We start from the raw sequence: 16,493 nt of genomic DNA, 5'->3' as shown, positions 1-16,493 counted from the left end.
AGTTCAGGACCGCGGACAGTGCCCTTTATCCTTATTGAATTTGATCAAGCATCGATAAAACAAACACCTATTTACCCGTATCGCAGAAGTTGAATTGAACAAATGGCTGAATGGACGAGCATTGCATGTAGCAGGTACCTTGATTGAGCAGGACCCTGCTCACTGCACCTCTCACACAGGTCAGCACAGTGAGCCCTGTTCATCAATGTGTCGGTCTCAACAATCCTTATTAATGGAGGGCTTACAACTATTTTCTGGAAGTTTATGATACAGAAAACTCTTCTTTTACATTTTTGACTGTATATCAAGTCTGTTAAGAAATAAAGAAGGTTTTCAATTCTGGTTTACACATCATTAACGCTGCCGCTTATTAGCTAGAAGTGAGTCATCAGCTTGTTTTACTACATTTGAAGGGAACCTTTCCATGTGATCCTTTCACAGGAGTTTCGAACTCACCAAAACCCTTACCAGAGATAATTGTTTGCCGAGAAAACGACTTTATGAATCTCGGTTTTTGAAAAACGAAACATTATGAATCGCTTGCACGGTTCGAAAAAAATACGAACCCCACCCACCCCAAATCTCATAACCTACACATTACTGAATGAAGCCCATTGTCACTTCAACACGCCCTGTGCAGAATATGCGAGGTATTACTGAACAATGACGCGCTCAGTAATTCATTCAGGGCTCTATTCTCATCTGGTTTAAGAGCTTCTTCCAGCGCATAAATAACATAATAATAGGTCCCCTAAAGATCAGCCTGTACACGATATGAACTGCAACGTGCAGCTCAACAAGATCTGGATACAGATGAACGGAAAAACCACCAAGTGGCAATGGAGGAGAGCATCGACACCCTGTAGGAGAGGGGCACTGGTTTCCATGACATCGCCTCTATAGAAACACATGGTTCACAGTTCCAGCTTCAGATTGCACCAGACAGTAGAGGTGGATTTGTCGTGTTGAGAATGGAACAGGAACGTACTCGGCTTACTGTGCTGCTGTTGTTTCAGCATAAGTAGGTCCATGTATACATACTGGTTATGCAATTTGTCAAACACTTGTGTCAGTCTATTATACGATATCGTACAAGAAAAACACGGGACTTTCTTATTTTAAAGACTTAAACTTAAATGCAGTTTAGATTCGCAGAATTTAGTAATAAATGACAAACAGAAACGGAGATTTATATTAAACAGCAAACAGTGAAATTGGTAGCAAATGGTTATTGGAAAAGTGAAGTGAGTTCAAATCATTGACACTATAGAAGGGAGTTCACTTTATCTATACGTATGTAATCATGTCATGTTTTATAACAGTTTCTAAGCATAATCTCATATAATCATTAATTTTGTATTCTGTCTTTTCTTTTAAAAATGACCCAAGCAGACTCAGTGACTCAGCCTTCATATTCAATTGTTCTTAAACAGAGTGAGAGCACCATTATTCAGTGCGCGTATGAAGCAGCAAACACTGCTCCCGGTCTCTTCTGGTACATTCAGGACCCCAATCAAGCCCCACAGCTCATTCTTAGTAGATATTCTAAGAAGGAGGACATTCCACCAAGGTTTCAAAATCGTTTTTATGCATCTTCTGACAAGACAGAGAAGACATTTCATCTGAATATCACTGTGGCTTTGCTGCCTGACTCTGCTATGTACTTCTGTGCTCTGAGTCCCACACTGTGAGAGTCTCCGTATCTCTTCAAACAATGCCTGCTGCCTGCCGAGTGAATCTCGCTGGTGAAGATTGCAGTGAAGCATTTGTTCTGTGTATAAACTGCTAGAGAATACAGCACACATGAATCTGTACCTGCTGGTAACTATCCCCCTGCTCTCTACTACATCAAACAGCACACATGAATCTGCACCTGCTGGTAACTATCCCCACTGCACTATACTCAAAGAGACATTTTTTATTCTCATTGAATTCTATGAAGTAATGCAAACATGTCGCTACTAACGTGTTCCTCATATGAATAGAACCACTGGTGCGTATTTACAACATATCAAACAAAGAGGCTATTTTACTAAATTAATAAAGCATTGAGTTAAACATAATTCTTAATATGCAAATCAAACAGCACACATTTACATTAATTAAAATTCCATCCATTGTAACTGCTGACAAAAAATAAAATCAAATAAAACAAAGGTTTAAAGGGTTTCCTTTCACACTGCAAACTATCAGCCTGTCTGGCGGATGTCACTGCTGGTAAAAAAGGAAACACAGTTACACAATGAGATGTTTAAAGCATTTCTTTAACTTCTGATAACTGTTCTTTTCAACGTTACAATGAATATCTTTACTATGAGTGTTATAGACACTCAATTAACACATATATCTCACTCTCTTCTGAACTGAATGGGTAACTTAATATCCTTATTTAAAGTTTGAAGATTTATTTGTAAACATGGCCTACTAATTTGCACATTACGTGTATTATTATAATTATACACAAATATATAATGATGAAAAATGTATATTAAGTAAGAAAAGCCAATACAAGAAATAGAGCTTTATAATTCTAGTTGAACTATGCAGTGCCAGAATGCAGCGCTCCTCTGACTCTCCTGCCCCGCCTACTCACTGCCATTTCCCGCGCACCAAGTAGAAATGATCAGTTTAACCCTGAGGTCTGAACGACAGTTCAAGGGAATCCCACCAGGGGGCGGTGTAGGACAATCGTGTGTTCAACGCTCATTTACAGTCAGCTCCCACTCGCCATATCTCCTGGTGCAGCTGCTTTCCAACACTACCTGTATGAAAACAGTATGAGAATGACACCCCCGCTCACAGAATGAAGAAATTATGTCAGATAAGCGGTGTTACATTGTGTTCTTCCGTCTCAGTAACAGCAAGGTCCCCGGTCAATCTGTGTGAATGCAGCCTGTGTATTGAGGTACAGGCAGGCAATGTATGTGATAATGAATACACTGTACAGAGGATCAAAGAAATTAAGAGATACTGGGAATGTCAATATAAAAAAGAAAAAAAAAAAGTGAACACAGTGCGAGTGCTGAAGATGACTTGAAAATATGGACCTTATTTTTTCCCGAATTTAGTTTTTTTTAAACCGTTTCCAGCGCTCTACAGAAACCACTGTGTTACTGTGGAACCCTAATGCGCTCCCTGCTTGGATCTGTCTGTCTGTGTTAAACAGTATTGGAACACAACTCATGACTCGAAAGAACCTTGTTCTGAAGCTTCATTGCGTAATGAAGAAGACAGAGCGCAGCGCGGGTTCATGGGTTCTGATTGGACACCAGAGAAACATCCCGACACACGGAGGAAACGCCCACTGATCCGCTAAGAGGTGCGGCTGCAGACTGGCATTCAGTACTGAGCAGAAACCAACAGAACAGAGACAGAGAACTCATTCAAACTGAATGAACAGCGATAACCATGCTGTATGCAGGTCTCCTCACTGCAGTCTTCTATTTAACCTTTGGTAAAGATGTATTTTATTGTAATAACAGTCGTGGATTCAGCTGCAGTTACTAAATTGTGCATTATTATTATTATTATTATTATTATTATTATTATTATTATTATTATTATTATTATTATTATTATTATTATTATTATTATTATTGTTTGTTTGTTTGTATTTACAGACTGCAGTCGTGGAGATGAAATTAATCAACTCAATGACACGATTACCTCGAAAGTTAGCAGCGACGTGAGGATATTGTGTAATTACTCCCTGAGCAGTAGCGCTAGCACTGAGTATCTGTTCTGGTACAAGCAGACTCCAAGCAGCTCTCCTCGATATCTTTTTCATCGCCTGAAAGGTTACGCTGAAGAACTCCGATCAGATGAAACTGAAGCCAGGTTTTCCAGTCAGTTGGACACATCGCAGAAGATGACTAGTTTAACAATCGTGAACACGCAGCTGTGTGATTCTGCATTGTACTTGTGTGCGCTGAGTACCACGGTGCTGTCTTTACATTACTGCCTTCTACAATAACACAGCCCATTTAGAGCGCACTAATTAACTCCTTCACTGGAAAAACAGCTGGTGCGGGTTAAACATATCAGTTACAATGTGTGTGTACAGTATGTTATTATTAGGTACTTAAGAGAGAGGAGTTTAAATCTGCAGTCGAATAACAGGGAATATTGATAAAAATAACTTAAATTAAATAAAATAATGTCTTATTTCTTGATAAATGTACGCTTTTATTACTGTTTATTAATTGTATTTTTTTTTTTTTTAGCTTGTTGCTAGTGTTGTAGTTTAGAAGTTACAAGCCATATTACAGTGTGCTGTTGGTCCTGCCATATCACACACACACACCCGCACACACACACACACCCACACCCCCCCCCCCCCCCCCCCCCCCCCCCCCACACACACACACACACAGCGTCGATTCCCTCTGGTAGCGGCAAAATAGGCATGGATGGGACTAGCAGAAAAGCAAGCCACATGTTATATTTATTTGTTTACTGAGCTATCAACAGTAAATGGATTTTCGCAAACACCAATATAACCTACAATAATAAATATTATATTGTACAGGAAACTCAACAAACACATCATGTAGTGAACAACCAAACAATGCGCACATACCTGCGCTTCAATATGAAGTCGAATAAGGACGTGCTTGTATCAATATAAAAGGAATCGATTCACGTTTAATCACAGGTACGGATATGTTGGAGTTTTGCCTTGTGTTCATTTTATACACGCTGGGGAGCGTTTGCATATGTTATATTCAAAGGTTATATTAGAGGTTCATTAAAATATTTAAAATGTCTGTTTAGGATGATTACATAAAGTATGGGATTATTTTTTTTTTTATCAGAAGTGCATTTGGTTTGACACTTTCCTTTATGATCTTATTAAAATAAATGAACAAATAAATAAATAATCATTGTCCTGCTTAACACTCAGCCCTAGATAAGAGAGGCAGCGCTGAACTACACTGGTAAAGTTAAAATACAGTCCGGTACTCCCTGCCCTGCCCTTCAGCCATCGATTACAGACACAGCGCTGAACTACACTGGTAAAGTTACAATACAGTCCGGTACTCCCTGCCCTGCCCCTCAGGACCTCACGATTCGATACGAGACGCAGTGCTGAACTACACTGCTAAAGTTACAATACAGTCCTGTACATACATTTCTTGCGAGAGCCATCACAAGTAATAGAAAACATAGATGCTGTGCGAGCTGCAGGTTTGTGTACGGGACGGGTCGACACTTTCTCTTCTACAGATGCATTCTTCACATTGTTTTCAGTTGCAGTGCAACCAAAGGTTTGAGGTTAAAATCGACGAACACAATAAATAAAAGTGGAGTGAATATTGTGTTGTGAGTATAATTAGTACAATGATCTCCTATAGCAGCCAGGAGATTGTTTTTCTCTGAATCTGTTGTTTGGTTCTTGTTTTTCATTAGAAATTTTCCAAGCAGATATAATAACTCGGTCTTAAAAAAAAAAAAAAAAAAAAAAAAAAAAGCTTAAAAAATCCCTGTACACTGTCGTGTATGTTGTTTAGAAACTACCCGCATTAAACAGCAAACATTGTTCTGTAAACTGGTTGATAAACTCAGTCAATATAGCATGACAACAAATAAGCAATGGATACATTCAACTGAGAGACACTTTTCATTTGCGTTTGGTATCTGACACATTCAGAACCGCGGACAGCGTCAACTTTATCTGCATTGAAATTATTCAAGTATCGACAATACAAACCTTTATTTACCCATATCATAGAGATTACATGGAACAAATGGCTGAATGGAAGAGCATTGCATGTAGCATATACCTTGATTGAGCAGGACCCTGCTCACCGCACCTCTCACACAGGCCAGCACAGTGAGCTCTATTCACCAATCTGTCACTCACAGCATTCTTTATTAAGGAGATCTTACAGATTTCCCCCAAGGTTTTTGATACATCAAAGGCTTCTTTTATTTTTTGACTGCAGTATCAAGTCAGTTGAGAAGAAATACAGAAGGTATTCAAAACTCCAAATTCATTGCTAAAAACCCCCCACATTTCTCTTAGTTTACATATCATTAACTCTGCCAATTAGTACAGCTGTGATTCATCATTGTTTAGTACATTTTAATGGAAACTTTTTCATGACACATTTTCACAGGAGTTTTCCCAAATCCTTCCCAGAGATAATCGATTGACGAGAAATTTCATGAATCGCTTGCACTGTTCTAAAATGCAAAACCTACGCATTGATGAATGCAACCCATTGTCACGACTTTACGCCCTGTGCCCTATATGTGAGGAACTATTGAACACTGTTGTGCTCAGTAATTAATTCCGGGCTCTATTCTCACCTGGTTTAAGCACTTCTTCCAGCTCATAAACAACATAAGAATAGGTCCCTTGAACACGATCTGAACTACAACCTTTTTTTATTTATTTTAGTTTACTTTTTTCTAAACTACAAATTGACTTTTGTAATCTATAGATTACTCATACATAAAAATCTGAGACATGCTTCAATGTAAATGTCAGTACAATATTTCCAATCCAATTGAAAGCAATGGTCCCCATTACAATAGAATGCTATGAGAACACCTCTGTGATATAATGTTGTTTACCAGATTCCTTTGTATGTGAGTTGTGTTCTTTTTAATTGTTTGAGACTGAATTAGGGCGGCACAGTGTGGCAGTGCTAAATAGTGTTTAGCACTGCTGCTCCATAGCACCAGGGTCCTGGGTTCAAAATCTGGTCTAGGGGTCTGTTTGGAGTTTGCATGTTCTCCCCCTATTTGCGTGGGTTTTCTCCAGGTACTCCGGTTTCCTCCAACAGTCCAAGGAAGTGCTGGTCAGGTTGATTGGTCTCTCTAAATTGCCCTGTCTGTGTGGTGCCCAGCAATGGGCTGGCATTCCATCCAAGGTGTAATCCTGCCTTGTGTACTGTGTCTGCTGGGTTAGGCTCTGGCTCACTCTGACCCTGTAAAGGATGACATGGTAAATGATGGATGGATGGAGATTGAACTAACCTTGAATGAGGATCTGTCTTTACCTGCAGTTTTCACTGAGTAATCTAGTGCTGAATGTCTCTGAAAGGTGTTAGTGAGGCTGATACCAAACCACAGGAAAGAGAGGAGTAGTGGTTCAGGCTGTGGACCCATTATCACAGGGTCATGGGTTCAAGACCCCAATGCAGACAGTTGTATCCTTGAGCAAGGTTGTGCACCCTGAGTGCTGCGCTCAATCCACCTGTATAAATCACTGACATTGGCTGGGGGTAGCCTGTGATGGACTAGCATCCCACTGAAGAGGAGCCTTGTACTCTGTATTCTCATTCCTGGTCCTGGGGAACCCCTGTGTCTGCTGGCTTTTGTTTCAACTGAGCTCTCATTACTTCATTGAACATAATAATTTGCCTGATCAGAGCGTTGTCATTATTTTAAATATTTTCAGATTTCAAGTTACATATACAATGTTATGAAGAATTTGAAATCTCCAACTTTTAGAAGCAAAACAATTTAAAAAGTCAAATAGTTAGTTGATTGAGCATCCAATAAAGTAATTGATAGCTCAGTTGGTACAAAAACCAGCAGACAAATGGGGTCCCCAGAACCAGGATTGAAACCCAAAGCTATAAGCCATTTTGGTCTTGTGAAGGACTAAAACCTTTACAGAACTGCGAGTTACACCAAAAGACAAGCAAGTTCATGGATCTCAAAAGATAAATTCAATGAATCCATTATAACACTAGATGGCAGTGTTCCTGTAATTCCACAGCACTATTTGCACAGCTGGAGAGGTTTATAATAATGCTCACCTGGGTCTGTGGTCTATTTGTTTGTGTCTCATCACAGGCTGTCTTCAGAGAGGAGAATCAACACTGCTTAAAAACAAAGCTGTGTGCAGATTAGAGAGGACAACACACTGAAGAATGTCTGCAATGTCACCAAGAGCTGTACAAATGTTCTTTTTGACAATAATGCAGCTGGTGTGTTTTATATGTAGGTGTATTTTATGAATACCATAATATGTATTTTATGTATATCATATGGGACATTTTGAACTGTTTTCAGTTTTTTTTTCTTTTTAATTTTATTCTACGCTTCTCTTGCTAGGTAACACAAAGGCTGCTGAAATCAATCAGCCCATCACTATATTTTCATACACAGGAGAGAAGACTCCCCTGAGATGTAACCACAGCAATGAAAACTTTCAGAATATGTACTGGTATCTACAGCGACCCAGTAAGTCACCTGAAGTTCTGATTTACGGGTACATTTCGGCTGAGCCTAAGGGACGTTTCTCAATGGTTTTCTACAGAGATAATCACTCAACTGAACTTCACATCAGTAACACTGAGATGCAGATGCTGTGATGTATTACTGTGTTGTGCAGCCTACTGTGAGTGCCTCAATACAAAAACACAGTGAAGTGTTCACACCCAGTTAAACAGGATACTGTCAAAGAGCTCAACTGTAATAGACGAGAGGTGCTTGAATAACTTTCCCTTTCTTTACATGGAAAACAATTCAAGCAAGCAAGTCTACAAAATGGTGCAATTGCAATATATAAAATGTATGTCATGTTTGTTTTATATGTAACTGTACGGCTCTCTGTTATTTTTTAATTCTAAGTCTATTGTCTTTAGAGCAGGTATTTAAAAGCTGTAACAATGACCATGGATAAGCTACATCTGCTAAATGTCTGCAATAATTCTAATGATATTTGCTGTGGGTGCAAGTCTAGTTAAACTCAACACCAACAATGCCATTGATGAGCTGCAGGCTATTTGATGTGGGGAGAGTGATGACGAGTAATTTAAAAACGGAAACTCCTTTGTCTCTGTTCTTTTTTACTCTTGATGATTGGTTAAATTAACTTACAATATTACTCTTAATTAACCCTTAGATCACCCTTAGTGCCAATTCAGAATAAAAAGAAAACTGGACAACTTAAATGATGCCACGCCCCCCCCCCTCCCCCTTCTCCACATGCACACACATACCCGACTAGACTTATACATGCTTCCTTTGTTCCTTCTTACTGTGATTTATTAAATATATGACATAGTGATCTACTGTCTGGTTTCCCAGAGGACTCCAGGATGAATTCCATCAGGCCCTGGTGATTTGTTCATTTTAGGTGATGCTAGTTCCCTCAGGCCTTCCTTCTCTTTTATAACCCACTCTGGTAGCGATGTTTGTGTGCTTTCTGTTAGTTTAGGACTGAATGGGATTGGAAAGCTTCCATAAATTCAATGAATATGAATAAAACAATCTCAATCCTTACTTTCTATTCTTGATTAACAGGTATCTATGTCTTTATCTGGTTATACCACATAACCCCTGCCTGCCCCTCCAATCATGTGAGCTGAATGAGTGACATGTTCAGAGCGGCACGTGAGCACAGAGCATGTTTGTTCTGCAGCATCATCACTGTTACTGGCAGTTCAGATTCACTTCCAGCTCAAGAGCTTCACTGAAGCCTTCAAGCGGCACTAACCAGATGAGACTTACTCTTGAGTATTAAAAGACAAGCAGCATGTTTAAAAGGCAAATCTACTGCTGGGCAACTGCAGCATGTCTGCCATGTAAGTATAGAACAAAAAAGAAAGAAACAACAACCTCAGACATTAAAGACACACTCAGATGGATTCATACAATCTACTTGCCCATGATAGAATTGTATTCTTGTCTCTTTCAGTGCTGATTCTTGGAAACACAATTCAATCAGAACATTCAGAGGTCTCTGATGAAGAAGGATCTTCAATAACTCTGAAGTGCACTTACTCTACCAGTTCAAATGGACCATATTTATACTGGTACAGACAGTTTCCTAACAGGGTTCCTCAATACATGGTGATGAGAGGAGCTGGAACATCGAGAACAGTGAAGACTGAGAGTGGATTATTCACAGAGAGACACTCAGCAAGTGCTGATAAGGAATCTACCAACCTGACAATCTCCAGACTGGAAGCAGATGATGAGGCGACATATCACTGTGCACTGCAGCCTCACAGTGCTTCAGAACCACGGCACAGCTGAACAAAAACTCACCTCACCCTCTACTGCCAGCTGACACAGACACACAGAATGTAACTCTGTATGTGCTGTATGCAGCCAAATATAAATAATTGTGAATACAGGTAAATATTTGCAATATAATGCATCTAGTTTCAAATCTATCTATCTATCTATCTATCTATCTATCTATCTATCTATCTATCTATCTATCTATCTATCTATCTATCTATCTATCTATAGATTTAAGTCCGTTGTAATACTTTACACTCCCAACGAATAAAAGTCAGGGTTGCTTATATATTAATAATATATATATAATATATATATATATATATATATATATATATATATATATTATAATATATATATATATATATTACCTTATTGACGTCTTCTCAATCCAATGTAAAGCAACCCTCACAATCATAATTTTGCCTGAATTACCTTATTGACGTCTTCTCAATCCATTGTATACAACATGATATCAACATTATATCAAAAATCCAGCAATCATACTAATAATCACTATTATATCCTCTTCTATTTAGGCTCTTTGCTTATGAATTTATATCAATTTGCACTCATAGACCAGTAATGATGCACTCAAATTTGAACCACTAGATAGCAGTGTTTACACACAGAATTTATTTGTATTTCTTCAGAGTCTCAGTATGATTCCTCACACAGCCATCCCCTCTGTAGACCCAGGAGCTCTGTGCTGGTGAGACTCTGGAATACAAAGGCCAGCCCAGCGGGAGTCCATAAACCAGCAGAGTCACTGTCATGAGATGAAGTGAATAAGTCCTTCCTGATTATACCTCCCTGCCCCATCAGTGCTCGCTGTAGGATCCCTGGACCAGATGAGCAACTGGGCACAGCCAGGACTGAAGCCTGCCCTCCCCTGATTGAACCTCTCCCCTGCGCACCATGTGCACTTTACTCTATCAAGAGAACACTTCTCTTTCTTCTTCATTGTAGAGCAGCTGATCAAATATATCTGCACAACAATTTGAATGGGAAAAAGGGTAACTATGCCATTCACCATCATTTATATTTTACAAGGAACTCATTTAATAATGCCTGTGCTGGAGGAAATTTTGATAAAATCTTTCAACAGGAAGTGAGTGTCAATGTTCTATTTAAACAACAACAACAATAAAACCAGTACATGTTCTAACTATTGATGAGTTGTTGGTTTTCATATCACCAAACCAATGGTTCCCTGTGCTTAAGACAGATCAACCAATCACTGCCTCATTCTGAGGTAACATTGAGCATGGCTTTACACACAGCTCAGGCTGTCCATCAGAAGCACTTCTACCACTGGATGGAGCAATTCAAGAATGATTAACATGTGTGGATCTTTTCTTCTGCTTGTCTTTAGTCTGGGTGAGTGATGTTCACAAACACACTGGAGATACACCATTGAAAACATGGTCTCAATGGAGGCTAGCACAGAGACATCATTATTATTGAGAAACACAAGAATAATTCTTTACTCTTTTTTTTTCTTACTGTTGTCTATGGAGATTCACAGATTCATCCGACTCCACATGTTTATTCAACTGAAGGAGAGACCATTGAAATGAACTGTAATAACAGTGTTACTAACTACCAGAGCATGCAGCGGTATAAACAGCCACATGGTCAAACCCAGGCATAATATTGTCTGCTTACAATACAAATGAAACCTTGGGACGATTCACCATGATTGTGAATAAAAAGAAGCTCTCCAGCACTCTACACACTCTTGCCTCCTGGCATTGGCTTGTGAGAGGATTCATCCACAGTATGCAGCACACGTGACTTTATGTTACTTTTTAGTTTGTATTGTAAACATGATCAAGAGTTTTCAAACCCCAGTTACTATCTAGAATATACTGCACTGTGCATAATATACAGGGCTGCAGAGCCTGTGCTTACCATGTGTGTGTCTCATCTCAATAATATTACAAACATTTCTTCCAATAGTAGACATGATACAAGCTTTATCAACAACACATTATATATAGGTTTAATATGATTATTTATTAAACATATTACTGTAGCTTCAAGTAAATGAAACCTTGTGATAATGAAGCTTACTGGAGCAAAGACAGCCAATCATGAGAGTGTTGTTATGTTGTGACAACGAGGGTCTTGTGAGAATGATCTCATACTCGTGACATGAAGAATAATGTCCTTGATTTTAATATCAGCCATTTTATTTGAAAAACATTATAGATTCCCTATCACTACAATAAACAGCTGAATCTAGAACAAGGGGGGTGCTTTGTTACCTCAAGTTTCTGCAGCACATATACTTGGAAGAACAGAAAAAAGCTGTGACAAACCTCACTGTGGATTCATTCACGTGATCTCAAGGATAGGCTGGTTCAGTATGAAGACAAACTTTCATATCCAGCCTCTTTTGTTTCTTTCTTCAAATGCACAGGACGTACTCTAGAGGACTAATATGACAAGACTGAGATGTTTCATTCTTTGTTTGATTCTATCAGGTGTGTTCTTCGAAGGAGCCATGATCAACACCTTGCTTGTTAGTTTGTTTGTGTGTTTCTCATTTATCTGTGTTCATTATTTTCTATTGTTTTGTTTCAGGTGCACACAGTGAAGAGCAGGTGACTCAAAGCCCTGATTCACAGCGAGTTTCAGAAGGAGATTCAATCCATATAAACTGTAAATATACAACAAGCAGCTTTAATTCAATGCATTGGTACAAACAAGAGCCTCACCAGGGTTTACAATACATAAATCAAGCCACAAGATCAGGAACACATGGAGGTGATTCAGGGAACTATAAACCAGCAGTAGACACCTCATCTAAAACTGGCACCCTGACAATATAGCCTTCAGTGTCTGATTCTGCCATCTACTACTGTGCAATAGAACCAGCACAGTGATACAAAGCAGCACCCAACCCATACAAAAACCCTGGAGTGTTGAGAGGCTGGTGATTGCAATGCTGATGGTATTTCCAGTGACAGCTCTTCTGTTTAGAAGGGTAACCGCGGTGCACATTATAATGTGGGGAGGACTGCAGTTAGTTTTTAGAGTTCTGGGAAAGTGGACTGGAGGACTCCACTCAATGAAGAATAGAAACCTCTTTGACTTGCATACAGTAACTGCTAATGAAGGTGTTTACTGATTGGTTCAAAATATTTGACATACAATACCTCTACCCAGATTATTCAGAGTAGCATTGTGGATAGACATAGAGACTAAAACTTTCTATTCTGTTTTTAAAGAAATCAGCAGTAATTCAGAGTTCCTTATTCCAATTCTAATTCCCTTTGAAGTATATTTCCACAGACTCTGCATTTGAGCAGCTTGTGGTGATTCTTGTAACAGCAAGTGGAATTGATTAAATACATTAGTATTGCAATTATTATGGAACTGCAGGAGATGTTGACAAGCTGTACAAATGTTTGTTCAATAAAGCCCATGTCATGAAAGGGATCAACTCCATCCTTGGTATGAAGCACAACTGATCCATTTATCTTGTGTGAGTCTAAAATACTTGCAGCTAATTTCATCATTGCAAGATGCATTATTTCTATATGCGATTGCATCCTCAATTTTCAGCCACAGCAAGCCTGGTTTCATCAGTCCTCAGCAGACAGCAGTCTCTGGTAAAGAAGGAGAGTCAGTAATGCTTCTGCATTCAACAGAACTCAAATCGAGCCCCAGAATACATACTGTTTAAAGAAGCCTGCTCATGGAGTAGCTCTGCTGATAATCAAGACTTTGCCAATGATGGTTTACTTCTACAAATAACATGGAGACTGATTGATGTTAATGTGAGACCCAGCAACTATGCTGCCACACAGCACCTTGTAACAGTCAGGATCTTCAGGTAGGACAGAGAGCTTCTTCGACTGCATATTATCTCTGCTCAGGATTTTATATAATGTTATAGCAGAACTCTTAGGGAATGGCTGAAAGAGGCGTGTCTCCCAGGAATGAGAAAAACAGAGAAAAGATGATCAGAAAGAAAATGACTTCAGATGATGTAAAAGTCAAGATTCTTATAGCATTGCCTTACTGGAGACTCAACATGGACTGCAGCCGATACACACAGCAGCTGTACTGAAATCTTTTATTCCAGTATTTGCTCATTGGCTTACAAATATGTGACGTCTGAAACCACAAGTAACCACCTGCACAGAGTGGCACCAGCATCAGAATAAACATCTTCACACAGATAGTAACCTTCAATCCTGTCCTCATACAAACAGTGAACTACAATGGCAAAACTAAGAGGATTCTTCATTACATTCATTACACTGCCAGGTATTATTATTATTATTAACTACTGTCTGTCCTTCATCAGCTATTACTTTAAGATTGTCATTTAATTTATTAGGGCTCTTTTAGTATTTCAATATGTTCTGTGTTAGACCAGCGGGTAGTAATATTGTCTCACAAGAACTGTTTTTGAGGTTATGAGTTGGCTTCAATGACAAGTGTATCTCTGTTTAAATATATTATTATTTATTATTGACTATCTTTGATTTTCATTTTCTTCCTCAATGTTCAGCCCTGACAAGAGGTGATTCCATCAGTCCTCAGCAGGCAGCAGTCTTTGGTACAGAAGGAGAGTCAGTAATGCTCAGTTGCTCTTATACTGCAGATAGCCAAAACATTTACCTCTTCTGGTATCGACAGAACTCAAACCGAGCCCCGGAATACATACTGCGTAAAGGAGCCCGCTCATGGAGTAGCTATTCCCACACTGCAGACTTTGCCAAAAGCCGGTTCACTTCTACAGCAGACAGCTCTTCTACTACAATCACCATTTCCAAACTTGCTCTGAGCGACACAGCAATCTATCACTGTGCTCTGTTGGTAGCACAGTGTGAAAACTCATTGGGGCGCTGTACAAAAACTCTCTCATCACTAACTGGCACAGGCCCATGACCTGGTAAAAGATGAAAGAAACTCATGTTGAACTGCTTCCACACACTATCATTGGCATGAGTCTATTATAAAGGAAGTGGTTTCAGTGCAGGCAAACTGTTTGCACTTTGATGCTTTTTCTTCTGTGAAATCTTTGAAAACGTTTTCTGTGTTCAGAGAAATTAAATTAGAAAGCAGGGTCTGGTTAATCACAAAGAACTGTAGAAATATAATGAATACATGCTTGAATAGGGACTCCATTAATGTGTGAAACCAGAGCAAACATTACAACTCAATCATTACCTGACATGTGGTCCTAGTTCTAAGTATTGTATTTTAAATGATGTTTTCACACAAAGACAATTACTTGTTATGCGTCTGGCAGCTTTAGAATGAATTATGTTGTCTTCTTTCAATCCCATTTTCACACAACAGTTTCTCTGTAGCTCCCAGTGATGTTCTGAAACACTGAGCGGTGACCTCTGCAATAATGGGAGTGTGAAAAGCAGATGGTGATAGTGTTTGAAATGACCTCTTTAAAGAATGGAAAGGATGAGAGAGAAAGAATGTGCCAATGTTTCTCATTCTAAAGAAGAAGATGATATATGTTCTGGATTGACCTTCTCAGTCTGCAGATCTTAACTTTATTGAAATGTTGTGGATTGATTTAAAAAGAAAGGTAGCAGAACACATTCCAACCAGCCTGTCCAATTTGAAGGAAATCTGCAAGCAGGACTGGTCCAGAATATCATAAGAAAGGTATTGACTTAAAACTGTGATTAATGATAAAGGTGTCCGTAGAAGCCATTAAACGTGGTGATGCAATACCTCAGTCACGTAGCGGTTACATTTAAGACATGTTGTTTGTTAAACTAGATCTACTTGTTCAATGGTACCTCTTTTAAGAAATTTCAACACTCATTCTTACTAGAACATAAAGGTTAACATGTTCCAGTATTTTTACTTTTTTTACTTGATAATTATTATTATTACAATGAATACAAACCAGCACCACTGTCCCTAATACGTATTACTGACACACACACACACACACACACACACACACACACACACACACACATATATATATATATATATATATATATATATATATATATATATATATATATATACAGTGCATATAGAAAGTCTGCACTTCCTTTCAAAATATTCACCTTTTGTTGTCTTATAGCCTGGAATTAAAATGCATTAAAATAGTTTTTTTTTTCATTTATCTGCACATCCTACCCCATAACTTTGAAGTGAAAAAATATTCTAGAAATTTGTAGAAAATTAATTAAAAATAAAAACAGAAATAGCTTGGTTGGATAAATGTAAATTAGCTCAGGTCTAACCAATCGCCATGAAAATCAGACACCAAGTTAAGTGGCCTCCACTTGTGTTAAATTGTAGTAATTCACGTGATTTCAGGATAAATTCAGCAGTTCCTGTAGGTTCCCTCTGCTGGGTAGGCAGGAGTTCGTGGGACTGGAGTGCCCCCAGAGGGATCTGCCGGCTATGAAGGAGGGAGAGGTCAGGAAACCACCTTCCCCCGCAGCAATTTCGCTGCCGGAGATCTTGGGGGAGGTCTGGAGACCACCAACCCCAGCAGCTTTTCC

The sequence above is a fragment of the Polyodon spathula genome, chromosome 25 (assembly GCF_017654505.1).
Source record: "Polyodon spathula isolate WHYD16114869_AA chromosome 25, ASM1765450v1, whole genome shotgun sequence".
Lineage (NCBI taxonomy): Eukaryota > Metazoa > Chordata > Actinopteri > Acipenseriformes > Polyodontidae > Polyodon > Polyodon spathula.
The sequence above is the reverse complement of the archived record's forward strand: the minus strand, read 5'-3'. Positions refer to the sequence as shown.